General features: G+C 42.5%; 1 protein-coding gene across 4 annotated transcripts in view; it reads left to right on the top strand.

Annotated features, from left to right (window-relative positions):
* Window positions 1-26,835, top strand: part of Sulf1 (sulfatase 1) — a 226,594-nt gene that overhangs the window by 57,283 nt on the left and 142,476 nt on the right. For 3 of the 4 annotated variants that reach the window (XM_060385847.1, XM_060385849.1, XM_021643865.2), the window contains exon 1: window positions 9,666-10,050. The exons of the other annotated variant lie outside the window; for it this stretch is intronic. The gene's annotated coding sequence lies outside the window, so the exon portion shown is untranslated. Of the gene's footprint in view, window positions 1-9,665; window positions 10,051-26,835 lie in introns of those variants that run through there. 4 annotated transcript variants of the gene reach the window in all.

Raw genomic sequence — 26,835 nt, 5'->3', positions numbered from 1 at the left:
GGCTTAAACTGTTATCGGACATGTTTTGGACATTAGAACTCACTCCTTGTTCAAATGAAGCATCGGGAAAGTATGCTTGGTGTTGTCCGGAGAAAATAAGGCATGCCAATTTAAATTCCCGTGGGGCCAACTAAGGGAGTTGGAAATGACTGATTAGGAATGCTATTTAATGACTGCCACGGGGATATTTACCTTAGTTTTAAAAATCAAATACATGTGGCCATTAGGCCCCACAGAAGATATAGAGGCTGAAAGAGAAATGAAAGGCACCGAAGTCTTCATGGAGGCAACTGTAGCTATGAATGGCCAGACACACCAATGGACCTGCAATCCCGGGTTTCTGCTAGCTGACGAGGGAGTGCAATCTCTTCTCCTGGATGCAAGGCTCAGATCATCGCAAAACCATTGCCTTTCTTTTCTTCTCTCTCTGTCATTCTCTCTCTCTCTTTCCCATTCTCATTCCCTCACTCTCTTGCTTTCTTATTTTGGGGTTTTGGTGTTGCTGTTGTTGTTCTTGTTTGTCTATTTGGCTGGCTCTTTTTTATTTTATTTTTGAGACAGGGTCTCACTATCCTATCTCGGATCTGTGCCTCACTCTGTATACCACGTTGACCTCAGACTCAAAGCTCTGCCTGTTACAGGCCATTGCTTGAGGATTCACTTGAGTCACATTTCAGTGCAAAAATAGGAAATTATTTCTACCATTACAGAAAACTTTTCAATAGAACATGAGGGCCGATAGGCCATAGGAAGGTAAAGGAGACTTGCGTTGAATGACCTGTAAAATTCTTACAAATAAGATACAAAATATTGAGAAAAGGAAAAGTTCATTTATGATATAAATTCTGGAGGTAAAAATTCATGTCTAGACCCTCCTTATTAGATGTTTGAATTTTTCCATAGCTCTTAATATTTCTAAACCTAAATTCTCTTGTATGTAAACTAGAGCTAAAATTAGGACCTTCTTATCACTGTTTTTTGATGCTTAAAATATTAAGCTGATTAAATACGGCAAAAGCCTTGACTTCCAAAATGATTACTTACAATAATTTTAGTATAATAAGAACTTGGGAAAACAAACTGTCCTTTTTGTGATTGGCTAGAGGGAAAATGGTTAAAACCAAAGAATGTTAACTTTAAAGCTTATTAAACTAGTTCAGCCTTTGCAGGGCTTTCTGTAACAGGAGAAAATTTAACAAAATTGAAAAATAAAATCCCTAAAAATCTTCTTCAAGAAAGATTGTGATAACTAATTTAGTTTTCAAAACAAATAAGAGCCGAAGTAAGAAACCTTGAAAGTGTGTTGTCTTTGAACCCCTGGCTTTAATACTGTAATGGATAATATTAGAAGTGATTAACCCATTAATTAGAACTGGTGCAAGGCAAAGAGAAAGGAGGTACACCGGCCTTAGCTTTGGACAGATTTACTTGAAATAAAAACTTTTGTTAAGTTGAAACAGAGGGCTGCTTACCATAAGAAAGAGTTAACAGCTTAGGGCTGCCCTGATTTTTTTTTTAAGAGAGATTTGTTGGAAAATACTTGACAAATCTGACTTTAAATGCAAAAATATTGTGCCTGTCCTTTCTGTAGATTCACCAGGGAACTTAGCCGATGGGAAAGAGTTGTGGTTGTCAAAACAATAAGCAAACTACATTGTATAATTATCAAGAGGAAAAGAATCCGTTTTCTATTACTTTACAGAGTTTTTTTTTTTTTTTAACTGCCTATTGTGAATAGCTAAGGATGACTTTCTTATGGTAAGTTAATAACAGTGGTTTATTAAACATCTTTTCAAAGGAATCTAAGAAAATCTAAGTTTTTATTTAGCCTGTGGAGTTCACATAGAATCCACAAACTAACCAACCATTGTTGCTTGTTTAAAAGAACAACTAAAAAATAAACAATAAAGAAAATTCAGAACCACTAAATATTCATAGTCAAGGGCAATTTTTCCCATCTGTAAGCCTGGCTTGCTTGGTGAGCACTATCATAATAGTGAGTTTGTGTGGGCAGCTGTTTTCCATCTGTTTCTCACAAACTTCTGGAGTGCTGGCTTCCCAATACTGGTGAGTGAGAGACACATTATTTTCCTTCTATATTTCTTTTTTCAGCTTCAGCTTTTTCACAGAGTCTGCTGTAGCCAATGCTGCTCTTAAACCTGATGTGTGGCAGAAGATAATTCGAACTTTGACCCTCCCAAGTGCTGTGTTGCCTTAGCCTTCATGTACGGTAGGCAAACCCTCTACCAACTGAACTACAGAAGTCCCAGCTTCCAGATTTCCACGGTTAGAGTTGAGGAAGGGGCATAGGCTGTGTTTTCAGCAGGTCAGTATACTCAGAAGTGATCTCCAAAGCTACTTAATCTCAGATAAATGGGGTCCTGCTGTTGTTCTAGAAGTAACGTTTCCATGAGCTATAAGCAGCCACTCTCAAGTACTGATGCTTTTTATATAAGACTTAACCATTTCACCCCAGTGGTAGCACCTACCTGCCATCCCAGCACTCGGGAGACAGGGTCAGGAGGATAAGGAGTTCAAGGTTGTTCTTAGGTGCGGAGAGATTTGCAGGTTATAGGAGATACTGCCTCCAACTCTCTCAAAACTAACACTTGCTCTCTCACCTCTCTTTCTCCCCTTTTCCCTCTCCCCATCTCTCTCTCTCTCTTTCTCTCACACACACACTACATACAAAGTGACTTACCATGTCAGCACATGTGCTGAGTTTGAAAAGAAGAGATGAAAATGACAAAATAATGTCTGTTTCCCCAAACTGTTATGACTTAGAAATTAATTGGTTTGGAGGCCTATGAAAAGGACATTCTCACTCTGGTCCCCCAAATTCAGGATTCTCCTGTCTCCACTTCCCATGTGCTAGAATCACAAGAATGTTCTGTTTTATTCTTTTTGCCTTGTATGCCCAGTTCTCTGTTCCCTTCGGCTGTATTGCTTGAACCATTATTGGCTGGCCTATCATTTTTTTTATTCTTCTACCCAGCTTTATATTTTAAATTTTTTCAGGCAAGTGTCAGAAAAGCTGTGGACTCTCTACTTTTGTACATGTGATCCTGGATGAAAAGCTGCAAGCCTTTGTTAATTTCTTAGCCATCAAGCAAGAAACTGGGGCATATTCTTGACCTACATTTGAGTTGCCATATGACCCAGAGAAAGAAAAGTTGCAGTCCAGGGTCTGATGCCTATTGCTTCAAAAACCATCATGTAGCATTTATCTTCCTGATATATCCCCAAATCTCTAATCCTATAAATGAAAAGTGTACCCGAAAGTAAGACAAAGGTAAGATCAGGTCTCTTGAGGTCTGTCCCATTTTTCACAGTAAAGCATGGCCATAAGAAATAACACTTTGTCCAGTAATTACGAAACAAAGCTCTTGTTCTTACCTACATAACAATGACCACATACTTTAATCCCTCCTGAAAGCTTAAAGAAGAAATACCACATAACTAAAAATGTTTTGTGCATTTGAATTCACACCAGCTCTTTCAATCATGCAATACAGCTGCAGCGAAACATAATTGCTGTAAGAAAATGTTTTCAGTTCTTAATTTTGTCTCTAAAACTAAGTGCATATGGTTTCTTAGACAAAAACACATGAGTTAATAGATTAATTCTTGGAGCTTATTAGTGTTCTAATGACTCAGAGTGTTCATGACTTGAAGAGTACCCTTATGCCTTCCTTGGCTGTGTTTTTATTCCTTATCCCGACAAAAGCTCCTACCTTATATTCTAGACACCGACTCATGCACATGGCTGCATCCACTTGCTACCTGCCCTACGTGGTAGAGATATAATCTGGAAATTCATGGGTGTTGGACAACTGCTCTAACTCTAAGTCAAACCCATAACCCCAGTTTTCTGCTTTCTTTCAGAATACTAATATTAATTGGGAAATTAGATAGATAGATAAACAGACAGACAGAGAGAGCAAAGCAAAGACTACAACGTGGCTTTCCAGTTTTAAGGTATATTCTGTATCAATTATCCTCAACCCTACCTGCAAGTCAACCTAACCAAACTTCAAAATCCTATTGCTGAAATAGCGATGTTACCTCTCACATTTAATGCACTGCTTAAATGGGGACTAAAGCCCGATTACCCAACACCACTTTCTACAAATATGGATTTAGAATTGATTTCTAAGGCCTTTAGGATTGCATTGCCATAATTCTATAGAATCCAACGTTTTGGACTAAATTTTCCCATGTGTGGGTCACTCTTTCTGAAGTCATTCACCACCCCACCTCATCCTCCTCAAATAATTTAAAGCTCATCTACATACGGTTTTGAGTCTATTTTAAACTGTGGTTATGGAGAAACCATTCTCTGTAGCCAGGCATGGTGGCATATGCCTTTAATCCCAGCAGAGATAAGTGGATCTTTGAGCTCTAGGCCAGCCTGGTCTACATAGTAAGTTCTAAGCCACCCAAGACTACGGAGAAAGACTGCTTTACAAAACAAAAACTTCACAGCTTGATGTGACAGCTCCCTGGCTTGGGGATGATCTTCCACAGAACAAACCACACAGCCACTGCCAACCTGAATCCAGTGCTGGTCTCATAACATATGAATTCATATACTAAGCAAACACCATCTCTCTTCCTTTGAGAAAGAAATGGATTAATGTGGAAAAGGCGGTGGAGTTTAGTTGAAGGAGATTAAGAAAATGGCAGAGGACGTGCAGTCATGGATTGAAGGCTGTTCCAGTTACAAGACTTACAACTCATCTGCGCATACATTATATATAAATGGCCATGACCCAATTGTTATATATGTGTCTAGTGTCATGGGACTTTACATGCCCTTTGCCATTTGTTTAACACACAAACTTTAAGGACCACTTTCAGCAAAGAAAAGAACTCATGAGTACAAGGAGCATCTCGGATGTGCCCTATGTTTCTATTTCTGATAACTCAGATTAACAGGGCGTTTTAGAAGCCAATCCCAGATACAGTTTTGTTTTTATTTTGAAACAGTATCTCACTATATAGCCCAAAGTGCCCTGAAATTTGTATTTAGTGCAGGCTAGCCTTCAAGTCATACTTATCCTGTTCCAATCTTCAAATGGCATATTTGTGGTGTATCTCACTGTTAGATCATTTTCCCAGACTGCTGAGACCTGGATTTGATGCCCAGAAATATAAGGAGTGAGGAAAGGGGTAGGAGAGAAGAGAGAGATTGCATCAGATTTGGGGGCATTTTACTCCTGATTATTCATGTGTTTTAATGTGCACGTGGAGGCCAAACATTGACACTGAGTGTCTTCCTCAGTTGCTTTTCACCTTTTTTTTCCCTTTGAAATAGGGCTTTCACTGCATCAGAAGCTCACCAAGTCTGCTAGACTTACTGAGCGGGGAGTCCTGGGGACACCCCTGCAGTCTCTTCTCAGTGCTGGGATTGCTAGTGTTTGCTACAGGGTCCAGCTATTTTCATGTGGGTTTTGGAGGATCAAACCCAGGTGTTTCAGCTACTTTTCTATTTCCTATGATAAAACGCCATGACCAAGGCAACTTATTAAAAGATGGGTTTGATTTCTAACTTGGGATTTCAGAGAGTTAGAGGCCGTGGTGGCAGAACAAAGGCGTGACAGGACCAGCTGAGAGAGAGCTTATGTATTGATCCACAAGAAGGAGGCAGAGAGAAACACTGAGAATGGCCTCCCCTAGTGACACACCGCCTTCACCAAGGCCACAGCCCCTAATCCTTCCCAAACAGTTCTATCAAATGGGGACCAAGTATTCAAATGTATGAGCGTACGGGGACCAGCTCATTGAAACCACCACCCAATATTCTCCTGCTTGCATGCCAGCCACCTCACTCACTGAGACATCTCTCCAATTACTCTTTTTATGTCAACACCAGTGTCAGAAAAAGGGTGGCAGCGGAGGTGATGGGATAGGGAGAGACGCAACGCTTCCATTCTGATCTTTACAAATACTAAACCTAACCAATACAAAAGCCTGGCTCTTGAGCTGTTTTTCTAAATTTAGAATGGGTGGTTCACCTTAGAAAAATGTACTCAGGCACATACACACACATAAATCATAAAGAAAATAGTGTTTTTTTAAAAAAAATTCATGATTTTTATTCTATTATTTTTTCCTACAATTTATGTGTGTGAGTGATTTTCCCATATATGTATGTAAGCCCATGACATGTGTGTCTGGCACTGGTAGAGTCCAGAAGGGGGCATCAGATCCCCTGAAACTGGAGTTTCAAGCAGTTCAAAGCCACTATGGAGGTGATGGGAATTGAACCTAGGTCTTCCGTAAGAGCAGCAAGTGCTCTTAATTGCTGAGGCATCTCTCCAGAAACCTTAATAGAAAGTTAAACTTATTTTTAACTGAGTTGTATCTAAAGAAGTCAAGTAATCTTAAATTAGGGATATCCCTGGCTTGCTGAGTTCTCACAATTTAAAGCATTTTTGGAAGGCTTTTTCCTTCTCCCTGTCTGATTCCTCCCTGGTCATACAGCCTGATTTTTCAGACTCTAGTTGCATGGGTCACCTGTAGCCCTGTGTGGCTCAGAGCTGAGCTCTTCTGCAGCTCTATCACCTCCCTCCATACCCATGCCAACTCTCTTGGCCTCCATGATTACTGGATTGGTATTCATGGCCAAATGGCATCATCAGGGGAAAAGAAACAGGATTCTTTGAGTGCACTAAATCTTCATGCTAGCCTCCTCCCCTCATCCTCGGTAAACCTTGATTCTGGCTTTGTTCCTTTTTCTCAAGCATGACAAACAAGTGTTTTGGGTTTTTGGGTTTTTTTTTCCACTTTAATGGTTCTTTAAACAAAAAGGAGTAGTTTAAGGTTTTCTCTGGGGCTGATAGGTGTTTCTGCTTAATGAGGTTTTTATTATACTGTGTTGGTTTCCCTGAAAAGAAATTATGAACAGCAAACAGCTGATAACAGAACAAGACTGAAAGAAACAATAACCAAAAGACACAAACATTAATGCAGCACCAGCAAATGCATCTGGCGCTGCATTTGCTGGATGGAGCTGGGGGATTAAATGCCACTTTCCTTCTCCCTTGGCCACCATTGTGCCAGCAAAAAGAGTGAGTGTGGGCACCCATGTGCCAGTTCCGTGTGTGCAAGAGATAGGGCTATAGATACAGACTGAGCTAAACTACCATCTGTGGAGGGAGAAGGGTGGAGAGCCCAGTCTAGACAAAGATGAGTGAAACTCAGAGTGCCGGGTTTACAAGGGCTGGTAGGTTACCATGGAAACTAATTGGAGCTAATAAGTAAAGGGACATTTTAACTGTGGGAACAGAATAGGAGGGGGCATTCTTCAATATCACCGTTACCTATTAATCTTTCAGTTTTGGAGTGGCCTGCCTCAGTTTCTAGGATGGAGCAATTCATTGTGCACAGAGCTTCATCCTGTTCCTTCTGACTTTAAAATGCTGGATATCGTCTTTTAAAATACAATGTACTTTAAGTTTAGATCTTTCAAGAGAGAATCAATTTCACTTTTTTTCCCCCTTAAAAAAAAATAAACTATTTGCAGATGGCAAGGAGAAACCAAGGGGAAGTAATGGAAAATTCTTAACTTCTAAAACTGACACTCAAGGGAAGCCGGCCACAGAGCTGGGCCTTGAGCCTGCAGCGGCAGCTTCAGGTTTGTTAGAGTTGATTTTCCCCAGCAAATTGTATCTTTGTGGATACAATTTACAACCCACCTGAAAGGGAGCAGGGCCAGCCACTGCGCAGAACGCCGAGCAAGCGTGGGCCAGGCTCTGCAGTACCCTTGTCCTCTTTATTTTAAAACAAGTATTAAACGGGATGAATAGCTGAGATGATCAATAAAAGAGAAGTAATAACGGAGATTTAATGAAAAGATCTACAGTGGAGACTAGAACGAAAACTCTGCGTTAAAAAGCATTTCAAACAATAACGTAAGTCAGAGGCTGGACCACTTGGGAACTGTCTCATAGAAAAGAGGTTACAAGCACAGGGTGGGTGAAACTTATTGATTTAACACCTTTACAGTTTCTTAGTTTTACTTCTGTAACTCAACTTACAGTTTAAGAGATTGCAAACTGGCTTAACAATGTCTCCGGGGTCTTCAACATCTTACCCAGTTGAGGCAATCCAGATTTCCAGACTGAGGTCTGGCCTGATTAACTATTACCCCTCCTCCCAAACCAAGAGGGAATAAAAGTGCCCTACAGTAATTGGCACTATTAAAATTTTATGGTGCCCCAGGGAAGCGTTAGGCCTGTCCTGTCAATTGCATTGTTGACAATGTCTGTGTTGGTTACAGATCTGGATGTGTGTGGGGGGGGGAGTTGGGTAGTTTGGTGAATTTGTGATGCACTGTAAAGCAGACACCTCACAATCACTCCTGGAAGATAATAAGCAAATGCAATCAGAACTCCCACCTCTCATTCCTCCTCCCCTCCCCTTTTCCTGACAACCCAGTAGGAAAGATATCACTTTGTGACAACAGCACTCCTCTTATCGCTGCTTCAGAAACTTGCAGCAGCAGGAACTGCAAGCATCCTAATGTACCATCACACAAAAACCCAAAACCAAAAAAGCCAATCAACCAATGTCCCTTGTTACTGAAAGAATTCTTTTTATGATGTCGATATAGTAAGTATCAGCTACCTATTTGTAATCTGGATTTTAAAGCTTGGAGGAAAAAAATTAATAAAACCTCCCACCCTCCCAGCCCAACCCCTGTAAGTGACCATTTTTCTCACCACAAACCTCAAAAGGTGTAATATTTAAATGTCAGCTTCCTACAGGCACTGTTAGGCAATAGATGGCATTTAAAATTCCTCTTTACTCTTTAAGATTATCCAAATTCCTTAGATGTCTGGTGGAATGTTTGAAAGGAGAACATTTTTTTTTTAATAGTGAATTTACTTCTCAATATCTTCTTATAGGTCAAATGTAACCCTTTTCTGAATCAGGTTATCAAATGTAATTACTTTTATAAAAACAGTTCAGAGAAACTGTTAAAAGAAAAAGTACACAAGAAAGACGTATTAAAACAATCCCAAAGCGAATTTGTTACTGAGATGCTTGAACTACGTGAATGTTTTAAGTACAATTAATTAGAAAACAATGAAAATATTTACTGGCAGCGTCGCCTTCTAGTACCAGGAGCTGCGATCCAGGGATCTCCGTGGACTTAGGAGGTGAATAAAAGCCATCTTTAGCTAGGAAAGCGTGTGCTCTTTTAGAGAAGTTAGATGAACACCTCCGGTTTAGCCTGGGAGACACGTGAAGAGCCCAGGGAGAAAAGAGAAGTTTCTGCTCAAAGCTACGACACCGCCCCCCTCCCCCACGTCCTTCCAGGAATGTTGGAGGCAGCCACCCCCGAATCAAAGGGAGGTAGGAGTTTAGATTCAAAATGTAGATGTCACATTTCAGTGCAAACTACTCCCACATTTAACACTTGATCAGCATGACAAGACGAATCTTTTATCTCCCGTGGGGCGATGCCGGGAGCGGCTGGCTGAGGACATTGCCCTCAATAGATGGGCTGTAAAAGATTTTTAGTGTTCCTGGGGCATCCCACCGGGAGAATCCTCCACCCACCCCACCCCACCCCACCCACCCCCACCAGGGGCGCAGAGACTTGTGAAAAGTAACGCGCAACTGGCCACCAGAATAATTCATTCGCTCTACCTTCCCCGGCCGCGCACCTCCCACTCCTCTTTCCGTGCCAGTCCTTTCTCTCCGAAAATCTCAGGTTACTGGGCTGGGGAGTTCTCGGACCTCCCGTCCCTGCCCAGCCCTCCGCCTCCAATCCGTAAGAGACACTCAGCCCCAGCAATTGGATTGGGCAGCCTGTCTTGACACAGCGCTGTGCTGAGTGCTTGAGGACGTGTTTCAACAGATGGTTGGGGTTAGTGTGTGTCATCACATTCGAGTGGGGATTAAGAGGAGGAAGGCTGCCCTGCTGGGGCTGTGTGGTCTTCTCTAAGTGAGAGTTGCAGGCAGATCCAACTACTTGGCTTTGAGGGAAGAAGAGGAGGAATTCATTTGCAGCAGCCGCAAGAGAAGCAGTGTTTTCAGGTAAAATAAAAGACACCAAATCAATTCTCTCTCTCTCTCTCTCTCTCTCTCTCTCTCTCTCTCTCTCTCTCTCTCTCTCTCTCTCTTTCTCTCTCTCTCTCTTTCCTCCCCCCTTTCTTCCTCTCCCTTTCTCCCTCTCTCTTTCTCTCCCTCTATCTCGCCGTAGTTTGGAATGTAATGCTCGCCCAGCACACTTGTCAAAGCTGGTGCTCGCCGGTCCATCAATGCTGCTATTGTACGGGCTGACAGATAACAGTGCACACAGCTCCAGCCTGGCTGTCTTTGTAGCGCTAACGCTTCTCCTGCGTTGCTTTTGAAGGTGTAGGGAAGAAACTGTCTTGGGGAGCCCCGGGGGCTCTTGAGATCCCCGGTAGAGCCGCGGAAGAGTAGGTGCAAATTGCTCCTCGAGGATGGACAAGGCCAAGAAAGCGTCTGGCTTAGCCTTCACCGTTTAAGAGTTCACTTTGAAGCTGTTGCGTTCTCCTACTCCACACGTAAAGATTCTTTGAAAGGTCTTTGACTGGCTCGCTGGCGGAGTCGGAAACGCTTTGTTAACCGGTTTTTGCGAGGTAGATTGGGTCGATTGGTGATGGAGCGAGAGTGGTTTGTAATCATTTTTGGAGACTGACTGAAGTCTGGGAACTCCTTGGGTGAAAAGGGCTGGCTACCCTCGGTGCTGTCTTTGGGTCGGCTCCGAAACAAAAATGCTTAGAGCTGGAAGAAAAGCAAAGAGGGGAGGTAGGAGGAAATCGCCCTTCAACGTAGCCCGGTTGCAGCTGCAGGGGGAGCAGATGGATGCAATTCACTTGCAGATCTGTGTGTGAGTTTTACAAGTCGGGGGGGGGGGGAAACTAAAGTGGCATATTTGAGATGGATCATTAAAGTCGCTGCGTTTATAGGCTTTCAGCAGTGTTAATTAAATGTAAATAGATGTTCAGCCCTGGTTATAAACAAACAAACAAAAAGGTTTAATTACAAATTAGTCATCGGAAATTAATGGTCATCCGGGTGCCAAGCAACGGTAGAGTGAGTTGTCATCTCATGTGTGGCTAAGTGCTCTGCCAAACTCACCCACCAGGACTTAGATGCTGCGTCTTGTGGCATTAAAAAGAGAAGGGGGGGGGGGAAGCCTTTCAAACCGGTGCCTTATTTTCTGAGGGATTAAAATGGTATTTTTATTTTTCAAGTGTCTGAGTAAGATGAGTGAGTCTGAGTTACTCCTTTCCCTGCACTGAACGACTTGCTTTCTGAGAAACCATTTACCTGTGCTGCCGGAGAGCCTGCTCCCTCAGGGCTTATGAGCTGGGTAGAGACGTCCAGCTGGGGTCCTTAGCCTTTGCAGGTGAGAGATTTTTGTACACAGCACTACATCTGGGCTGTTTGCAAGTAGGCGCTAGGTCGTAGGCAAAGTAACAGTGTGAATGTCCGGGACTCTGGGATTTGAACGTTCTCTTTTAAGTTTCATTCTTTTATATTTGTAGCCATAAAGCTGACTTTAAAAAAAAATCATCTTTAACAAAAGTTAAGACTAGAACACTGGGATCCTGTTGACAGTGAGGTGCTGTTTAGAATGTCCTGTGGCCAAGGTCTGAGCATCTTCAGTGAAAAGCATTCTCCCACCCGTGATTCTGAACATTATTTAACATCCCAATATTACAGAACCAAAGCGAACTAGGATTTAGTTCATAAGCCGAAGTCATTTGGAATTCCATTCATTCCATGTTGGTTTTGCTATGGAACTGAGGTTCCAAAAAGTGAAGACAGAAAGGAAGACCAACCACCTCATGTCAGGACCGGAGTCCCTTACAGCATGAAGCAGGGACAGAGCTAGCTGACCAGGCCATTTGGTACCACCGTAGTGTTATTTCAGGACAAGTTAAAGTCCTGCTGTTGTGCTAGTTTTTACCCAAGGAGACGTCCCACAATACTACTCTAACAAAGGCAAGATCAAGGTTCTGCTTAGGAATGGAAGCCCACAGCAGCTGCAGGAACCCATAGCAGCTAGTGGAAGTGATCACAAAGTTGCCTGGTCTAGAGATGAGAGGACATGGGAGACTTCCATTCCCCCAGCCAAAGAATCACCTACCTGTCCCATGCAGCAGGAGGCAAACAAGACGCTGAGTGTTGGGACATAGTCAATTGACACCTCGCAGACACAAACTTGTGTTTTTGTCTCCCTAGCAAAGCCATGTCGAATAGCTGAAAGCGCTGAAAATGCCTGCTTAAGAGACATGGCCCACAGGGCAATCTCAGCTTCTTGTCAAACTCTGAATCTGCCAGTTCCAGATGGCAAACATCGAGAGATTCATTTGGGGTGACTTTTGCATACCTCAGTTTGACATTTGGTTTCTTCCTGACAGCACTGTGCTCCTAACACACGAAGTTCCCATCAGTATTCTAACAGCTGCAGAAGTGTCTGAATACACAGGGGTCCCTCTCAGGGAAATGAACTGAGTGGAGTGAGGCTCTGCTGCATCCCGTAGCTGTGTCCTTCTATCTAGATTTGAATTAAAGTGACATTTCTGAGGTATGGCTGGATTCATGAAAGTTGAAAAATTTATTTTTATGACGGAGGGGATTACTGAAATCCATTAATCAGGTGCTTGATAGATTGAATGGGGACCTTCATCAAGATACTAAAAGGAGTGTCTGTATTCTTTTTTCCTTCTAGGGGACTTAATGGGCCATCAGACAGATTGTTGTAGCCATTTCCATTGTCATGGTTCAGCCGAGTGGCAAGTGTGACACTTTTCTTTTCCTAACTTCCTGTGCAGAGAATGATGTTTGGGGTTTGAAACTTCCCTGCTCTTTCAGACTACAAAGCAGAATTTCTAGTTCTGAGCTGTGTGTATTATTAGAGCTACCCAGTCTTTGCCATGCAATTCAGACCCCCTAATGGGTCCAGTCAGGACACATGGATTTTTTTTTTTTTTTTGCATGCAAAGTTGTGCATAGCACAAAGTGAATTTAAGGGGATTTTAGCTTTATAAGCTGCTCTAAATATTCATATTTTTATCATTATTGACATTGGGACAAAGAGGCTCCTGTGTAAAACTAAGTATGAGGCCATATGATAAACTCACCTTTATGCTAGACCCATGGAAAAAAAAGATGAAAGAAGGTATTTTGCAGAGGAAAAAATGCCTGAAAATATGCTTGTTCTTTAAAATATTTTCAATTCAATCTCACTATGCTGGGGAGAAAGGAAAAGCCTGTGAACTCCCCCCTCAGCCTCTTCCCTCCACCCCAATATTTTTCTCTTCTCTACAGCCAATCTGTCACCAAATCCTATGAGTCCTTCCTTTAATATATCTTCCACATCTGGCCTGCAGCTACTGCCTCAGCTCAATGATTCTCTTCCATGCGGGCTGTTGCAACAGACTCCTGACTGGTCCTCTTTGTCTCCATTTCCCTCTTGTTGCTGGAGACTGAGCTCAAGGCCTTATGCACATAAAGCCGCACGATCTTCCACTGAACTACACCTTCCCAGGCCGGCCCACTGGTATTTAGCCTCGGCTTTCCAGCCATGCTCCCACCACATCCCACAAGAGCAAAAGCTGTGCCTTGCCTCCAACTAGAGTGGCCTGGTCAGTGTCCACACCTTCTGAGGCTCTTCATCCTGATCATGTTCAGGCTTGTTGAGTGGGAAGTGAGGCCACATCATGTATGCTGTTCTTTCAGGGGCCTAGGAATGGAACCCCCGGGCCTCAGTGTGCTATAGTGGTGTTCTCCAGGAGCTACACCTCAAGCCCACATGGTCTCTGATGCTACATTCAGAGGCTTGTGTATGAAAAGGGTCATTTCACTCGGCCTCTTCTACTTACTCATCTTTCAGGGTTTTACCTTGATCTCTAAATTTTCCCAAAGGGCCCCAACCTCTCACACTGATGGTAGCCTTCTCTAGACACCAATCCTTAGCTAGCTAGTTATTGACTGAGCCTAGAATAATTGCTAGTTTATATCCTGCCTTATGTTTTGCTTATTTTACCTGTTGCCTCCTCAGGGAAGGTGACAGGGACTAGCCCGTTATACAGAGGACATAAGCGAATGTGTGTTCACCAAGTCAGAGAGACGCTCAAACACTGACCTTGCTTTCTACTAATCCTCTTCAGAGCCGTTAGCCAACTCCTACTGCTTCTCCCACACCTACCCATAACGAAAGAGAAACAAGGAAGAAATTCAGTTGGTTTCATTTTATGAACCCAACCCTTAGAAAAAACACCACTTTGAGTCAAAATGAGAAATTATTGTTTCAGGAATGTTAGATGAGAAATTCCTGTCGCTTTTCAACATCCCTTGATGACTGATAGCAGTTACACCTGTGAGTTTTCCCTCCACCACTGAAAATACAAGCTGCGGCTTTGGGTCTGGTTAGCCAGTCCAAGCCCATGTTCTAACTCAGAGATGATATTACTTACCTATGTGGCCTTGAACAGAGGAACAAACATTTGTTAGCTGAGTACCTGTAAGATGGATACAGGAGCACTTACCTTGGAAAGCTGTGAATAAAATATTTCATATATGTGTATATATATATCTTCATATGTATGTATGAGAGAGAGCATATCTAATACTGGATGATTAGTAACCTTGGGAAGTTGACGGGTACATTTCGTGGATTTAGATATACAAGGTAGGAATGAGCTCATCTCTGTTATGCTAATCATCCCTTCCCTCTAGTCCTGCAATCTACCCATTTAGCATTTCCAAAGGCAGGAGGAAATAAAGAAGTAGGGATGGAAGGAAGAAAGACGTTAGTTTTGGCAATGGTGATTGGAAGCCACTGTGTGGATGGATCCGTGAGGTCCACAGTGAGAGCCAGTGCACGCTGCTCGAGGAGCAACACTAAAGAGCAAGGCTGACCACAGTGGACCATTCCCCAAGATCCTTTCTCTTACTTCCGGCACACAGTCTAGAAAGACTACAATGGGGCCTAAGCGACGGCTCAGCAGTTAAAGGCACTGGCTGCTTTCAGAGGATCTGAGTTCAGTTTCTAAAACAGGGCAGCTCACACCATCCGAAGCCAATTTAACACAAAGTTAAATGCAATCAACCTGAATTCTGTGCTTTTCCCCCAACTCTACCTACCAGGGAATGGAATCGCCACTGGTACCTTTTTCCCGGAAGTGCAGCTGAACAAGAAATTCTCTCATATAAGCTTTGTATTTCATTTAGCAAAATGTATTTACGGACACTGCTCATTTAACTCATTTTTAGGGGCCTGGAAAGATCAAAGGCCCTTCTTTCCACTCTGATCTCCTGGCTACGGCAGCGAGCCAGGAAGCGGGGGGAAAAAACTAGAAACATCACTCCTCATCCCCATCCCTACTTCCACCCTCCATCCCTCCCCCACCCATGCAAAAGACAAGATGCTGTGCTCCTGAGGGTCACCTTTCCCTGCAGTCATTTTGAAAAAGATCTGCCCCTTAATTGTTTGACTCCACCTTCCCCTGAAGCAGCCAAGCTGTTCTACTTTGCTTTTAAAAGATGTGGTTCCCGCATTCTCACTTAATAATGTACTAATACATTTTATTAGTTTTCTTAATTGATAAAAGGCAGCACCCTATTTTCAAAGTTAAAACCTTGTCTGTTGGTTTGGTCTTGAGAAGATCTTCCTGTGTAGCCCAGGTTGGCTTCAAACTCACGATTGTCGTGTCTCAGCCTCCCAAACTTTGGGATTATGTACGTATGTGGCTGTCACACCCACCTTAATATTGTTTTTTCTCTTGTGCTCTGCTCTCTTTTCTTTTTCCTTTCATTCTTTTTTTTAACCACACAGGTACCCGTGGAGGTGCAGTGTGAATCTATGTTTCTAAATTGTAAATCTGAGGGACCAAGAGGCACACGTACCTCTGTTTAACTGCGGTGGCTGAGGTTGGTTCAGACATTGGGATCTTGGGTGGGACATGTTCATCGTCAAAGGCAGAGTCTCCCAAAACTGATCTGGAAAGTCGTGCTGTGCAAATTCCAGCACAAGGTTCAGAGTTAGAATCGGGAGGGACCTGGAGGCTCTCCTGAGGCCGCTCAGCAGCTAAAAGCATGTGCCACACCAGCCTGGCAACCTGAGTTCAATTAGAGAACCAGTTCCCAAAAACTGTTCTGTGTTAGCACAACACCCACAATCAGGAACACGCATACAACTCATGCAGGTGCTAGAACACACGCACATGCAAGTGTGCACGCACACGCAACAGTAATTAATGAATGTAAAAGGAAGAGTCTCCCTGGGCATAGCAGCACGTGGGGGGCTGAAACACCGGGATCGCTCCAAGCTCAAAAGGCTAGCTTGTGCCACACGAATGAGTTGTCTAAGGTTACAATGAACTCGGGAGCTTTAAGGAATTTTTCAAAGGGAATTGTGTGTTAGGAGGTATAATTGGAGGCCTATAGAGATGACCCCCGTGAGCGAGAGCCCTTCCTGCTCTTACAGAGGGCCTGGGTCTAGCATCCAGATGGAGTTTCCAGCCCTCTGTGACTCTATTTCCAGGGGAGTTAACACCCTTTTCTGGCCTCTGTGGGAACTGCATGTACACACTAACAGACCCTCTTGTCCACATAATTTTTTTTAAATCTCTCTTTTTTTTTTAAAGTATATATTTGGATTTTCCTGTTCCTAAGGAGTTGGCCATAGCGGCTCATCTCTATAATCTCAACACTGAGGAGAATGAATCACAAATAAATAAGGGAGAGAAATTAGCCCTGATAATCTTCTCTCCTTACAGGTAGTTTTGTGTTTTATTTCTCCTGTTTTACGCTTTAATCCATTCATAGGTTGCAATAGATACAATCTTCACCTGATTTACAAATTCTAATTGTGAGATACTTGTCCTGTGGTTGCAATTGACTGAACTGGTGGGATTTTCGTTTTGTTTTGTTTCTTTGTTTTGTTTTGTTTGTTTGTTTTTGTATAGTGTTCTCCATATAGTGTTTCCACTTCTGAAACTACAGAAAAGGGCCAGAAACAGAATGTTTCAAGAACTTGGGAATATCCTTTATTTCTCTGAGGGAAACTGCCCCCAGTACCATCCAGTGTGTGTGTGTGTGTGTGTGTGTGTGTGTGTGTGTGTGTGTGTCTACTCATTTTTCTGGGCGATAATAGCAGACCTTCAGAAGTGAAGTGGAATTGGAATGGGAGCCCAAGCAACATGGCTTGTTGTATTAGGACAGCCTAGGACTGCCCTAAGGTGTATGCTACAGCAGAACGGCATGAGGTAGAGAAAAGATTAATTATACCCAGGGTGTGTACTTACTGATGGCACACCACAAGTGTGGACAGTATCTTCCAAAGTCACACCACAAATGTGGCCTAGCACCCGTTCACCTTTCTACAACATGACATGCTCCCTCGATTGACTTCCTGCCCGTGTTAAGCCCTCTCCTTAGCCTCCACCTGACAACAGGCAATCCTCCAGTGAGTAGAATGAATGTCCTGGAGGACAGATGTGCTTGGCAGCATGTAGGAATTTAAGCAAGTTCAGCTTTCAGCTTTCTTCTTACAGGAAGCACATCCCAGGAGGAGAGGCCCCCACAAATCCTGTTCTGCATTTACCTCCTGAGAACTTCATGCTGGTAAAAAGCAAAGAAGGCTGTTTGAACAGAACAGAGAGTAAAGTCTTAGGATATAGCATAGATTTTTATTTGGCCTGTCTCAGGCTTCCCACAAATTACCGGTTCTTTTCTCTGTACCTCTGCATTTCACTCAGCGTGAAACAGAACAGGATCCACTTACTAGCTGAGGCATCCATGTTCTAAGAAAGAGCCATGCTGGTTTCCTAAATAGAACCAGAGCCCCAAAGGAATACGAGTAAGAAAGCACCACTTTGGCTGAGAACCTCCTGTGTGCATATTTGTATACTGTGTGTGGAGCTCACAATGACATAGGGACCCTGCTTTCCCAGAAGGGATATCTAGGTTTGCTGTGCAAGGAAGCATACACGCACACACTCCATAGCAGTGCAAAGAATTTTGTGATAAAGTATCAGTTATTGGTCGTAATTAAATAAAAGGGATGCCAACAGAGCCCCGGGTTGGAAGAGTTTGAACCTGAGGTTGGCTGAAAAGGTTCAAGGTCCATGTCTGGATGTCTATTCTTACTGATGCAATGACAGTGAAGGAGAATGGATGCAGACACATTATTAAGGAATTAATAGTAGAGTCTAGTGTGGCCATCTGTTCTTATAATCCCAGCACACACACACACACACACATACACACACACACAGGAACCAGATGCAAGAAGATACCAAGTTCTTGATTGGCTTGGGCATCTCAGCAAACTCCATCTCAAAATAAAAGTAAATTAAAGATCTATAAAACAATCACCAAACCTAGTCATCCAAGACAAAGATGACACAGAGATGGTCACTTCAGGAAACAGAAGTATTGGAAGGTCATTGTGCAGCGCCACCAATCTCCAAAGTGACCAAGGTTATTGTGTAGTAGAGGTGTGTTTCATTCAAACCACATTTGCGATAACTTTATAATGCAAATATGGGTAAAACTATGGGAACAGAGGCTAAGAGATGACTCAGCAGTTGGGCACAAACACACACACACACACACACACACACACACAACTTACATGCTTGCTTCTCTTGCAAAGGACCTAGGTTTGGTTCCCAGAACTTACATGGCAGTTTACAACTGTCTGCAACTCCAGGTTCCAGGGGATCGAGAGCCCTCATCTGGCTTCTTTGGGCACTGCATACACATGGTGCACTAAAAATCACTCATGTGCACAATAATAAATATTTAAAATATGTAAATGCTCACTAATAGAGTTTAAACAGACAAAAATCTAATTCTGATCACTGATAGACATAGGACAGGAATCCAACCTATGTTTACAGAACTAAGACATTTCTTCTTACACTAAAAAGAATCTTTTCTCAAATTAAAAAGACAAGGGGCAAGGAGGGAAGGATAAGGGAGGGGATGAGGGGGAGCAGGGAGAGGAAATTATCAATTGGCCAAGTAAAATTTTGGTATTTCTAAGTTTGGAGAAATAATAAAATTTCAAGTCAGAACAACAAACTACTTCTCCGAAACTACTTCTCTTCTTTCAACTAAGATAATGTTGGTGGAAAGGAATGTAAAATTTAAAGAGAGTCCAGAGGCAAAAAGAGATGAAATATTTAAGTCGCTTCTGCTCATAAACCTTCAGAAGGCTTTACCATGGAAGTGCTAGATTGATAGCCTCTTACTGAAGGTATAAATGACAGGGTTTACAAATGATATACAGCCCCACAGACTCATTGCTTCCTTACAAAACAAGTGATTCTTTATTAAAAAAACGTTAATTGTACAAACTTGAGGAGTCAAGTGTGACATTTGACACGTGTGTACTGTATGCAATGATCAAATCAAGGTAATTAACATATGGCATAGTTCCTAATTTTAAGATTTCCGAGAAGGTACCAGGCTGGGTTGGAAGTTACTGCGCAGCCAAGACTGGCCCTGGATTCTTTAGTCTCCCATCTCTTTCTCCTCAGAACTCTTGCTTATTCCTCTTATTCATTTTGTTTCAACCCTGTAAGTGCCTCTTGAAAACCCACCTCCTAGGCAAGCACCAACCGAATGCAGTAGATAGATTCTAGGCTTACCATTGTTTCCTGTAAAGAGGACCACAGATTGTCCTGCAATGGATCCCGGATGCACTGTGACCAAAGGAGCCTAGAGCTTGAACCAGCCTGGTTTGTAGTGGAAATATATTTCTTTTAAAATTTTATCTTATTTTTAATGATGTCTCTGCGCATCTGTAGATGAGCTCACCCAGGCACACACGTGTTTGCTGGTGCCTGTGGAGGCCAGAAGAGGGCACCTGATTGTCTGGAGCTGGAGTTACAGGTGATTGTGAGCCATTAGTGGTGCTTTGAACTGGACTCAGGTCATTCGCAGGAGGAGTGTGTGCTCTTAACTGCTGAGCCATCTCTCCAGCCCTTACGATGCTTTTTCCTATTAATGAAAATGTGTGGAAATAGCAATAACCATGGAGACCTGACAGCGTTTTGGTTCCTCAAAAGGGAACTTGGGCTGCAGTCAAGTTTTTAATGAAGCCTTTGGCCTGGGTTATGTTGTGCAACTGAGTGCTTTCTCTGAACCAACTACTTCGGATCCCTTGGGAGAACCGTCAGCTAGGGTCTCAGAACCTGTAATCTATTCCTCACTCGGAGTTGCTGGCATAATTGACATGAGCCAGTTTGTATTTGAAAGCCATTAATGCCTGGCGACTGAACTGAGGCATCGAGCACAAGGGAGGAAGACCTAATACACAAGTGCTGAGGTCAGATCAATAGCAATCATACGCAACAGGTACATAGCCCAGGATGCACAGCCTCACGCTTCCTCTAGCAGCACAATGGGAAGATGGCTATAAGATGGCTAAGAAGGAAGGCTACGAGACGAGGTCACGGAGCAGGATCTGCCTGTTCAGGAATTCATATTGAAACTGGATCTTATGTAACTGAGGGTGACCTCAACCTTACTGTACAGCCAAGCCCATCTTAAACTTTAGATCCTCCTGGCTCCTTCCCAGGAGGGCCAGGATAACAGGTGTGCACAGCCTCATCCAATTTTCTGAATGGCTTAATTTCGAATTCCAATTCTGAATTGTGCTTCTGCACTTTAAGAGTCTAGACCTGTCTATTGAAGTCACAAAGGCTTCTTGAATTGGAGAAGTTCAGAGTTCTTTCATGAAAGAAAACTAAGTAATGAAGTAGGAGGGGAAAATAATACCCATTCAGTCAAAACACATTTCTGTCATGGACTCACTTTCTTGACACAAAAATAAGGACAGAAAACAAAGAAAAATAAACATGAAAATTTTCATGCTGGGCTGAGGAAATAATAGCCCAGTTGTAATGTAAGGGTTGGCTTTGCCAAGTATAAAGTTCAGTCCCCAGAAACCACATTAAAAAAAAAAAAGTCTGGTGTGGTGTCAGTATGTTTTTGTAAACCTGGAAGGTAGAAATAGCTATATCCTTGGGGCCCATTGGCTGGACCAACTAGCCTAGCCTACTTGTTAAGCTCGGGACCAATGAGAGACCCTGTCTCAAAAAACAAGGTGGCATGCCACCTGAGGAATGACTGTCAAGATTATAACCTAGCCTTCACATGGATTTGTATTGGCCAGCTCTACTCTTCCCTTAAGCCTGGAGAAATACTGTGGAGCGGGCATGGTGGCCTAAGGCTGAAATCTCACACTTGGGAGGCAGACACTGGAAGATTAGTTTTGAAGTTGAAGGTATGCTTGGTCCACGTAGAGATCACATAGGACTATATGGTGAGACCATCTCAAATAAAACAAAGATATTTTTGCAACCAAGGCGTAGATAGAGTAGATAGAAGGACTGTAATAGCCTACAGCCCCTTACGTTTCTAAATTAAGTTCTACCATCTCTCTGATCGTCGCTGATCTTATATGCCGCTGTGGACCGGATCTTCCCTCAGAACTAGCTTTTCATGTCCTTCATCTACCCTAAAGCAGCTTGCTAGCAGTTTTTACAGCTGCCACACATGGGCATCCACACACTTTCCATGTCACCCTCTCATTCCCTCCTTCCATGAACGTTTACTATGACTCTTGACTATAACTCACACCTTACTTCCATTAGAAACCACTTCCTCACACTGCATTCTGGGCCAGGCCTGGCTCCCTCAAAATGGTTCTGCACGCCCAAGCTCACCCATCTTGGTTTGACTGAGAGATTGCAACCCCCGTTACATCAACGAAACACTCTGTCCCAAACTTTTCCAGCCATCAGTAATTTCCTTTTCTTCATGCTCTCTTTCCACTTACATTTTTTTTTCATCACTTTAGCCCTTCGGTTATGTACAAATTTGCATGTATTGCTATTCCTCATAGGTTTTTGCTTTCCCATCCTTGGGTTATTAGACTCACTAAAACAGAAGTTGAGGTTTAAGCCTGTGTGGTCAAGCATGGCTGGAGTATCACATGGCCTTCCATGCTACAGACCCTCATTACAGTCACAGAGCAGCCAAAGATAACTGGGCTAGAAAGTATACTTTTGGTCATTGAGAATTTTGGGACACTAATCAGCGGCAAAGCCAGTGCTACTCCAGGCATCTTCTGACAATGTGGAAGACACCATCACAGATGCTGATTGTCTGGCTCAAATATTTTTCCATCTTCTGCCCACATCAGTCTCCGGGGCAGCGGTAGAGCCAGCTGGATTCCAGCCAGAAGCAGATTCAGAGAGACAATAGGCCAGCTCTGATCCCCATCTTTCTTGATTAGATGTGAAATTGTGTGGCTGGGTGTCATTCACATGCCAGCCACTCGAAGCTCTGTGTTATCAATTATTTTCTCTTGAGAGCTGAACTGAGGAGAGTGTGACAATTATGGTTTTGAGGACCTATAAAATTAGATCCGGACTAGATTGTTAGGGAAGGTGCAAGCGGGAGGCCCAACTACTGTCTGTTGCTATTTGTGAGTAGAAATACATATAAACTCTACAGAGAATCTCTCTTTCTCTCTCTCTCTGTACGTGTGTCTGTTTGACCCTGTCTCTCATTTACAATGCAGTTTGATTATAAAACTTACTGTCTAGGAATGGGAATCTTTGTAAGACAATTAGCAAGGCACACAAGATATGACTGACACATTCTGTCAAAGATAGTGAATCTTGTATGCTGATGTTTCTCAAATAATTTTAAATTGGAGGTTCTAGGAAGTTACAGAAATATACAATGTTGGAAGTATGTATATCGTGGAGAACATCGAAGGAACTTTTACATCTAAAGAGAAAAAAGACTTGTGGAGAAAACTGCCAGAAATCACAGAATCCTTCCTTTCTTCTTCTTCTTCTTCTTCTTCTTCTTCTTCTTCTTCTTCTTCTTCTTCTTCTTCTTCTTCCTCTTCCTCTTCCTCTTCCTCGTTTTACTTTGTTTTCTTTTCCAAGACAGGGTTTCTTTGTGTAACCCTCGCTGTCCTGGAATTCACTATGTAGACCAGGCTGGCCTTGAACTCAGAGATCTACCTGCCTCAGCCTCCCGGATGCTGGATTAAAGGATTAAAGGTGTGTGCCCTTCCTTTCTTCTTGTTATGGGATCAAACTGAAGGCCTTGCATGCCATAGCTCTCAGAGAGAGTTTACCAGAGAGAATGCCACAACCCAGGTCTTATTTAAAAGTCCAAATTAAAGCTGGATGGAGAGGTGCCTCAGGGGTTAATTAAGGACAGTGCTACTCTTGCTGAGGTCCCAGCAGAACTCATAACCAGTTGCAACTTCAGTTCCAGGGAGATCAGACGCCCTCTTCTGGCTTGCATGAGCACTGTAGTGCACACGCTTATTCACACATAGAACAAAAGAAATAAAACATCTAGAAGTCAAAATATCCTGATTACCACCAACTTAATGTTAAGACATGAGGGCGTGAGATTCATTTCTTTCTCCACTGGGGACGCACTTGCTACGTTCCCAAGTAAAAACTAGACACTACAAAAAAAAAAAATCATAGAAAAAAAATCTTTTTTTCGGGTGTATTTCTGGTGAAAAATCTATTCCAAAGGAAATAGTCAGCACTGTTGCTGTGGACCATGTGTGTGCCGTTATGCTAAAGAACTTTGCTTTTTTTGTTCATTTGGTGTGTGTGTGTGTGTGTGTGTGTGTGTGTGTGTGTGTGTGTTGGTTTGGGGGTCTTGTGAGGTGGTTCTTTTGGAGACAGGTGGATATGTAGCCCAGGCTAGCCTGAAACTTGCTAGAATCCTTCTGCCTCCTGGCCCCTCCTCAAGTGCTCATATGACAAGAGTATGCCACCATGCTCAGTATAAGGACATTTTTGAAAATATCCGTGAAATGCTGCTCATCGCTCTTCCTACATGTCCTCCTTGAGCTAAGCCACGGACACTTGACTGTATTGGGGGAAGCAAGGAACGGGAGCCACAGCTGTTCAGCAGGAAGGCAGAGTCCAGAAAGCACAGCATTGCCCTGCTTCTGAGGAGGAGCTCCAAGTGTGGAGACTCAGGGCTTTTGGTGGGAGTGGGCCTTACATGGGCCTCCAGTAAGAAAGTGACTTCCCACCCACAGAACTCGTGACTTCTGACTCCTACTTCATTGCTTTCGCACTTAAAAAAATTTCAGAATATAGCGTGCTTTGTCATTAGCGAACAAATTTACTTTATGTGAGCACGCTGAACTGTCACTCAGTAATAAAATGTCACTAGAAAAAAGAACATTTGGAAGATTTCCTCAGGTAATGGAGATCTTCCAAGAGAAGTGGAAGAGCTGAATTATCTGTTCTGCAATAAACTACAGGAGCCTAGATACAATTATGCATCCACGTAGGGTATGTTTAAAACTGATTTTTTTTGCAAAGAAAACAAAATTAATCACTATTGGTTTACAAATGTATATCATACTTCTTACCTTAATTTTTCATTTTGCATGATAAGAAAGCAACTTAATAATATGAAATAAATAAAAAGATTTCTTGACAAGGAACAAGTGTGAGTTTTTGTTTTGTTTTTTGTTATTTTACTTTTTGAAAAAAGTCTTTTTTTTAAGTGTTCCTTATTTCCCATTTGTTGTTGCAAGTATCTAAAGGAAACCATTATGATTTTTAGAGCAGTGAAGGAAATATAGGAAAAAGTGATTTTGTTGGTATACTTGGGTTATTGCTCATGTTTTAATTCACTGGAAAATGTGACGGTACATCTGGCTAGAATTATGCAAATGTTGGGCTTACCTCGATTACAGCTTTCAGTGTTTTATTTTGTCGGGGATCTGAAGGCAGCATTGAAGAATGATAACCCATTTTTGCGTGGGGGAGGCGCACTACAATGAGTGCTAGAAAATGACTCTGTGTGGTCCCACCTTCTGTATGCACCAGAACTGGGCTCACACCATCTGCAAGCAAGCCCTGCTTCTCATCGCTCGGCAGGTGCTTCCTGGTCTTGCTCCCAGCTCAGTTGTCCATAGCAAAAGCAAAGGGAGTGAGCGGCTACTGTTTCTGCCAGTGGGCCACAGAAGAAACCACAGCATGCTGCTGCTCTGCCGACCCAGTTCTGTACTTTCTGTCTTTTCTCAAATATGTTCAGTTACCACGGCCTCAAAACACACATGAAACGAGAAGCTGCTAACGTGAAAGAGTGAACGCAGAGAGGCACCAGGCCTCATGGAAGGACAATTCAAAATGGTGACCTATAAGGGAAAGAATATTTCTCTTGTTCTTCCAACACAGAAACAAACTTGGCCTCCGTTTGTTGTACGGAGCCTGGGCTTCTTGTCTGTACTGGTAATCAAGTTGTGAGCCCTCTGAACATTATTTGCTTTTTCTCTATAGTTTGTGAAACATACGTTTTTATTTTTAAAAGGATACGCGTGTGTATTTATGTGAGAGGAGACAGATGTGTCACAGCGGACACGTAGATCCGAAAACCGCTTTTGGAAGTTGGTTCTTTCCTGCTGCTCTGTAGGTTCTGAGAGCCGAACTCAATTTGTCAGGCTTGACGGCGAGAGGTTTAATCCACGGAGTCATCTCTCTGACCCCAAGTATACGTTTTTAAATTCCATATAACAACTGACACCTACGACTTTGTAAAGCACTTTTAAACATTTTATTTGGTTTTCACAACCTCATGGAAAATGTCAGGTAGTAAATACCTGTGTCCATTTTAAGGATAGAAAACTTTCGTAGATAATGCACGCCAACACATTAATATCTAGCTCACATGACCCTAGTCTGTGAAGATTATTCTCAATCTTTTTAAGAGAGGGAGCATAGTTTCTCTCTTTCTTCTTATGTATTCCCTTCAGTCTACGCACACGCACCCCTGACACGACAAAGTACGCATACCTCTACCCTCTTTTTGATTTTCAGTACAGTATTCAATGAATTCCCTAAGATAGTCAGATATTTATTAAAAAGTTGACTTTGCTTGGGTGACTTACCTGACTGTAGACTGGTGTAAGAGTTCTGAGCATCTGATAGGTTACGTGGATCAAGTGTCTCTTCAATCGTTGATATTTTTAGTTTTAAGCATCCTCAAGAGGCCGTGACCCCCCCACCTTAAATTGAGGTATACATGTGCATAAGAATGACCTTTAAAAACGAATCATTTAGGGGAGTTTATCAACCACAGATTAATCTGAGTAACTGATTTCTTCTTGTCTTATAATTTTCTGTTAAACTTGCAACTCTTTTTAGCCATGCAGCTTTTCGTAAAGAAATACAAACACAAGAAAGTTAAGTGATTGTACGCACAGTCAATCTGACAAGTTGATCTATTTCACTACATTTTCTGTAATCTGTATAAACTGAAACGTTAACTTGCACTGAAAAGTTTTTGCACAGGTCACACCATCCACCTATTGGTCACCAATACTCAGTACCACTGGTCGAGGACAATTCATGATTTAATTTTGCGTTGTTTTTGAGATGGGAATTTCATTATGTTGTCTAGGACAAACATTAAATCAGAGCCACGCAATCCTGTCTCCGCCTCTAGAAGACTGGGCACTATAGCACACCATTGTGGTTATAATTTAAAAGTTACCTTTGCCCACACATCACCCCACCCATTGCAAATTGTCTTCATGGACCCTTTTTAAATTTGATATGCATGCTGGCTTAGATGAAGGCTAGATAAAAATGAGCGTCACTGCGCGCATTTTATGGATTAAGAAATATAAGAAGACTACGTAGGTTTCTTGCCAATAGCCAGCCCTTGGCAATGTCTAGATAAAGACCTGTTTCCTAACTTCTATAATCAGAGCTCTATAGTAGATTTTTTAAAGCTATAGTGAATAACTTTGGTATTGGGAAT

Source organism: Meriones unguiculatus, chromosome 6, assembly GCF_030254825.1.
Source record: "Meriones unguiculatus strain TT.TT164.6M chromosome 6, Bangor_MerUng_6.1, whole genome shotgun sequence".
NCBI classification, from domain to species: domain Eukaryota; kingdom Metazoa; phylum Chordata; class Mammalia; order Rodentia; family Muridae; genus Meriones; species Meriones unguiculatus.
The sequence above is the reverse complement of the archived record's forward strand: the minus strand, read 5'-3'. Positions and strand labels throughout refer to the sequence as shown.